Genomic DNA, 7,338 nt, shown 5'->3' with positions numbered 1-7,338 from the left:
TACCTCATCATTCATCTGCTCTTTCTCCTTATAACTCTCGATGTTCTTTTCTAGTTCATCAATCTTAGCTCTCAACTCCTTTATGATATCTGCCATTAGAAACAAATTGATCAGTTAAGGATCTATGCAGTGAAATCAAATAAAAGAAATATGAACAGTTAAGCTAAAAAAGAATAGAAAAACACAAACACTGAAAAACTTACGCAAAAACAAATATACAATGATCCAAAGAGAAAACCTAAACACAAACAAACTAAGACACCAAAAAAAAAACAGATAAGATATTCTCAAACAGTTAAAAAACACAAAAATAAAATCTAAACAAAACTAAAACTCAAAACTTCACAAAACAAAAATCTTTTGAAGTCTGGAGATGAAATACAGTCAAAAATCCACCAGCAGTCTCCAAACCAAGAGGTCTTGCACTTTCTTGTTGCCTTCTCCACTCAATATATCAGATTTGTACACATGCACACATGCTGTTCCGGAGTACAAATAGCAGCAACACTTGCTAATTTGTTGTACAATTCTAAGCCTCCTTTGCTTCTGCTTGCTGCTGCACACTGCTGTTACCAACACAGCACAACACACATCCTTGCAAATCAACACAACACTGCTGTTAATATACAACTTTAAAATGAAGCTGATAAATCTGTGGTTAAGATCTGCTGCTGTCTGTTTAATCTGCTGTCAAGATGTGCACACTGTGTAGCTGCTGTTTCAAACGACTAAAAGCAAGAATAATCACAAAACAGCAAACACAGTCACAAAATGAAGCTGCTGTTTTTGTTCTGTCTAAACAACCTGCTCACCTGCACAATCTGCGTCAAATCTGTTTAAAGCAAAAACAGATCACTAACCATGTTGCTGTTTCAAATCAGCTTAAAAAACACACAAACAGTATAACCAACAATACTAAACCTGTTGTTAGCTTAAAACTGTTACAAGTCAGAAACAGTCCTACACACAGCCAGCTCTTAAACACAGCCAGCTCTTAAATACAGCCAACTCTTAAACAGCACTTTAGATAGTTCAGAACTTCAAAGTAAAAACAGCAACATGGTCACTGTGTAATTGCTGCTGTTGAACTATTCTGCTCAAAACTAGTTTACAAAACTCACAGTCACCTGTACAAAACTCATAACCAGTACAAAATAACCTGTACAAAATAACCAGATAGCTTCAAATGGCAAGAAAATTTCCACACAGGGAGATTACTGTTGTTCCAATCCTCAAATGCACAACTTGCTGTTTACTATTTTCCAAACAAAAAAAAACAGTCACAAAATCAATGCTAAACCAATGCAAAACCAATGCAAAACCAATGCTAGCTGCTGTTTTAAAAAGCTGTTGCTGCTGCTTGCTTAACACTGCACACAACACATTTTTTTAACACAGTCTGCTCAACAGTTTGCTTCCATACTGCTTCAAATCTGTTTAAAAACAGTTCAAGACTACACACTAAACTCAGTCAAGATAACTTCTGTTCCAGACTCAAAACCTGCTGTATATTACTAAACTACACAATCTGCTTCTGTACATGAAGTATAACAACCTCATCAATAGTAATCAAGATACCAACAGTAATCAAAACAGACTACCAGCTAGTACAATCATCACATGTGCATCAGACAGCAGATTTAGACTACAAACATGCAACTGAATTAGTTCAATGAACAATTGATTTATAAAAGCAAAGAACCTGCAGTTGTGAACCTGCTGTGAACCTGTGATGAACCTGCTGTGAAGTTGTGATGAACCTGCTGTGAACCTGTAATGAACCTGCTGCTGCTGCTATTGTTGTGGAGCTGTTCCAAACCTGTTTTAAAACTGGATGATGCTATCACAGCTGTGTTGCTGTGTTACCTACTGTCAAGTACAACTAAGCAACAATCAACAAAGTACCTAAAACAAAACTTAAAACAAATGCATCTTCAACACAGCTTCAACAACAGCAATACTGCATTAAACTAAATCGGACAGATGTAAATCTTAAACCTGAAGGCATAAGAGTCTAAACCTGACAACAGTCTAAATCGGACATCACATGAATATAAACCGGACATCACATGAATATACATCGGACACTATATGAAACACAGACACAGAACAAGGGTATAAACCGGACAATTAAGAATCCCAATGAAAACATTCAAAAATAGAATCGATTCAAGATGTTCAACGTATTGAGCGATTTACAAAAATGAGTCAAGAAACAGTGAACAATTTAGAATATGGATAATATGAATTGATAAATGAAATCAAGCGGATTAGAAGTCCGCTCAATATACTTCGATGCACAAATTCTAAGTCTACTAAACTGCTTACTGCTTGAGCTAATCCGCTCAAAGATTGAACAGTTTACACTAAATCTGAGATGCTTACCGAATCAGATCTCTAATCCGGTCAAGAGGTGACCGGTTTAGATGAACACCGAACAAGGGTTGTCCGGTTTATGTAAAATTCGCTCAAAATTAAACCTCTTACCTGAAATTGTGCGGTGTACCTCTCCGTTCAAGGAATCCAATTAATCTTTGTGAGGATTAGACTTAGAATGCAATTGATGGTGAACAATCCGGCCACGTGCGGTTTATCCCTTTTCTCCATTCAAGTGATGAGCGGTGAAGATGAACACCGCTTGAGAAATCCGATCAAGGATCGTGCGGTTTAACCTTAGTCTTCACAATGAACAATCTGATTGATATTTCTACAAGATGCTTCTCGGTTTATTGATGAAGATATGTTGAAGAAACCAGACTCTTATCCGGACAATGTAATGGGCTTAAAAAAAATTGGGCCTTATAAATGATGGACGGATTAACAAAAATAAAACCAAACTCAAAATAAAACCAGATCAAAAACTATTAAAAAACAGAAAAACAAAAAAAAATTAACAACAAAATGGATCAAAAACACTGACATTAAAAAAAAATCAAGAACACAAAAAAAATTTAAAAACACAAAAATCCGATTAAATCTTGATAAAAATTGATCAAATCAGAAAAGTTTGTGAATAACAAAGATTCACAACACGATTTCGAGCATTTTGATCATATTTTTAACACAAAAACACAAGATTTTATAAAAAAATCCGGATCAAACAGAAAGAAAAGATGAAGAACGCGAAGAACACGAAGAACAAAAACTTCAGAAATTAAAAAAAAACACTTATCTTCTTGATTTCTGTATCTGATTTCTTGCATTCCAGCTTTGATACCAATTGTATGTCCTGATTTACTGATCAATCTTCGTATCATCACAATCATCATCAACAGATTAAGATATGGCATTAAGAACATCAAGAACATTGAGAGAGAAAAAGTCAATCTTCTAAGCTTTGGTCAAACTCTCTATTATGCACGTAATCTTACAATGAATCTCCTACACTAATTACAAAGACTTAACCATATTTATATGGTCAAACAAACAAAGCAAAGTCAAAGTCAAACTTCTATAAGAAAAGTCAAACACGCTGACTTTTACAATTATAGACTATTTATAAACTTTCAAGACGAATACAATTAATACTGATTTCTCAGTCCTAACATGGTTTGTCCTTTGTGTGTGTAAGGACAACACAACAACAATCGTGCTCGACAAGCTTCTTTTGATCGCTGAATGCTGGACTAATCTGAAGGTCTCTTCAGCATTCGCTGGAAAATAAGATCGTCCAGTTCCTATAGAACCTATCACTAAAATACCCCTAGAGAGGGAGGCTTGGGTAGTCTTCACACATATGTAGACAAGGTTGTAATCACTGAATACCACTTCAAATCACGTACTCGCCAGTCTCTAATCTTCAGTTTCAGTCTTCGACTTTTACTGAAGGTTCTTTGGTGTGAGTGTTGTCTTCTTGAAGTATCGCTGCCGCTGATTGGATTTACAATGCAAGTTCTTCAGTGATCACTGAATAGACTCAGTGATGATCGCTGGAACTGAAAAACAGAAACATAAATACTTTGCATAGAGTAAAGATTATCATCAAATCAAATGAGAGAGAGGATCAACAATCTCCCCCTATTTGATGATAACAAAACAACATAAAGAAAGTTTTCTTATCAAATAATAATAAGGAAAAGTAACATATAAAGTACACATCTCTTTTAACTATTTTGGGATTTTTTTTTCCAGTGTGTCAGTCTTTACTTGAAGAATTTTCTTAAGTTATATTTAAGAAAAGTTACAAGGATGGAAACTGAAACTAAAAGATTATTCACTGACTTAAAGATTGACAGTGAATGTAAAAAGTAACACTGGAACTCATAAACTTGTATCCCTATTACTTTTTTCAGGGATTTTTTCAGTGATGCACAAAAACACTTATATTATATTCAATGGAAATATTACGAGATGTTCAGTACATGTCTAAAACTTACAGACTATAAGATTAATCACTGGAAGTAGACATAGTAAGTAGATTAAAAAATTGTGGACAATATTACAAAGAAAGATGAACTAGTCTAGGATGTTTAGATTAATGTAGCCAGGTACATCTTTTCCAAGCTTCTTTCGACATAGAAATTCTCTTCGTATCATTCAGTCCACCACTTTTCCTTGCAAGTTATCATCTATCCAGAACATAAGATAAACTAGATGTCCCATCGAGCATAGATGTAACTCAGACAATCTCTAGAATCTTACTTTACCTTCATAGTCAAGGAATATAATTCCTAACTCAGGTTTGAAGTGCACAAAGTTGGGTATATAAGGACCCTTCTCTGGCAGATCAAGATTCAACATAGAGATGTCTATACTCTCATATGCATTCAAAACTTCATCTAAGGAGAACCTTGTTTCATGTTCTTTCCTCAGGGATAGTCCATCATTAGCACTAGAGGGTCTTTTCTTCCTTCCTCCCTTCTTCAGAGATGGCCTGTCAGGGACTGCGACATACCTGGACATCCTTTTGATGAGATCATTGATGATGTCTTCGATAATCGGCTTATGTCTGGACTTGGATCGCTGAATGGCTTGTCTGATCTCCAGCCATTCGCTGTACCCATAGTGGCTAAGGTAGGAAGGGTACTCGTTAATGGCGTCGAGATTGTCTCTGGTGATGAGCATTGAGACAAGAGTTCCACCGTCTTTGGATCATTCGCTGATGTTGATGCTCTTGATCAGGTGAGGACTAATTCTCTTCTTCAACTTTGCTTCACTCCAGCGCTTGTCCCGCTCAGCCAGCTTCAGATTTTTCTCGTGCTCAGCTTCTGCAAGAGAAAGTAACTTAGCTTGGGCTTGGACAATGTTCACCTTCTTTTTGGACTATCTCTTTGGGAGAATCTTTTCAGCTAGTGACTTGGCCAGCTTTAGGCTGTCTTCAGTCTGCTTATTCTGAAGCTCTAGCTCTTTTTCAACCCTTAACGCCTCGAGTCTTTCAGCTTCTGAAAGGAAGTCAAACTCACCACCACTAGAGGTACGAAGAGCGATTTTTACTCTAGTCTGGTCGAGTGACTCCTTAAGCTGAGCCATCTGCTGGTCGGTAGGAGTACTGGAGACAGGGTTTTCAGGGACCCACTCCAGTCGACCGTAGGTAGTAGAGGGGATATGAAGTTGATATAATGAAGTGACAACTACCTGAGAGGTAGAGTCTTCAAATAAGGGTTGAGGGTTTTTGAAAAGTACCATCAGGTTCCCTTCTTCAGCGACACTTTTGCCTTTTGACTTAGGGTCCTGGTTCTTTGACGGGACAAACTCTTCCCTTTGCTCCCCCTGGGATGCAGAATCCCTGAGGGCGACTCCTTTGGTGGCGGTTGTTGGTCACTAATACTGAATGGTGAAGTCATCTTCATCATCGTCGTCATCATCGCCATCTAGGTCACTGCCAGAGTCTAGAAGATTATGTTCGTCATCTTCATCATCATCTTCTTCATCATCATCATCACCAGCAACAGGTGCAGAGGTGATGGGAAGGTCATCAACTTCCTCAGCTGTAACAGCTTCATCGAAGGTTGGGATAGGATGAGCAATCTCAGCTTCAGCTCTAGGAGCTTCAGCTTCATGGATTGCTGGAGCAACAGATGGTCTAGCAGTGTTGGACCTCATCACCCCTTCTCTGGCTAAGACTTGAGAGTATAGGCAGAGAGTTCGTCCATGCACTGATGCTGGAGAACCATCATTTTCTCTAGTCGCGATAGAGCGCTGGCGAGAGTTGTCGTTGCTTGGCACATCTCATTAAGCTGAGCACGATCATCAACGGTGAAAGAAGGCGGGATCACTAGTGCTGGTTGATGGACAGCATCCAGGATCTGCTAGAGAAGCTCTGTCTGCCGGAGAGACTGAGCTTGAGAGTCATCAGCCCTGCTGGATATAACAACAATGGCTTCAGCATTGGCTCGAACGGCCTCATGCAGAGTCGATAGCTGACTCCTAACATCTTGAAATTCAGCTTTGACAGCTGATAGGTCCGTATCAAGATCTGCCTTGCAAGGCATCTCTCGATGAACTTCAGACATTTTGTAGAAGATGGTATCGACGGCTGGGAGGAGAAGCTTGACATCAAAAGCCATGTCATAGTTCTTGTCATCTTCGTCAATCGAGTCATCCTCATCCTTGTCAATGGCGTCATCCACAGAAGGACCTGTAAGAGAATGAGAGCGAGCTAAGAGAGGCTTAGGGTTAGAAGAACTGAAAGGATATGAAGATGAATACATGAGGGGCCATCAATGACATCCAAAGGATTGAAACTGGCTTTCTCAATGATGCCCTCGAGAGGATGAGCATCTGTATACTGAGGAGTGTCGAAAGAAGCAACCTCAGGTCCAGTGGTGTGTGTTTCATCATCAGGGAGGACATTCATCGTTGAGTCATAAACACGTGTAGCGACCAAAGAAGGAGGAGAGGAGAAAATGGTTGAGAAGATTTATGGGTGTCAGCGGTGGCGGCCCTGATATTCACACCTTCAGTGATTTGGGTCACTGAGGCGGTTGGGGTAGGCACCACTAATACGATAGTGATTGTAGGAATCACTGAAGAGCTAGTGAGGGTAGCTGAAGGTGCCTTAGGGTTAAGGCTAGTTTCAATAGCTGAAACCTTTCGAGAAGTCTCAGCCAGAGATGTGGCTATCCTCTTTTTGGCCTTCTTGTCTGTCTGAGGAGAACCAAGAGTTGGTTGAGAAGGTCGTTTTGAAGGGGTTTTGGTGGCTGGGCTAGACGCAGGGGGGGGGGGTTTCTTTATCTTTACCAACTGAGGAGAAAAGGGAGAGAAGAGCACTATAGAAGAAAGTGCAATGTTTCCTTCCCTCAGCTTGTGATCCAGAATCCCATATCTAAGCCTACACACCTGGAGGTTTCCTTCCTTGGAATATTTTTCTACAAATATCTTTGCTAAAACCATGGATAG

The sequence above is a fragment of the Cynara cardunculus genome, assembly GCF_001531365.2.
Source record: "Cynara cardunculus var. scolymus isolate 2C chromosome LG 12, CcrdV1, whole genome shotgun sequence".
Lineage (NCBI taxonomy): Eukaryota > Viridiplantae > Streptophyta > Magnoliopsida > Asterales > Asteraceae > Cynara > Cynara cardunculus.
Note: the sequence above shows the minus strand (reverse complement) of the source record.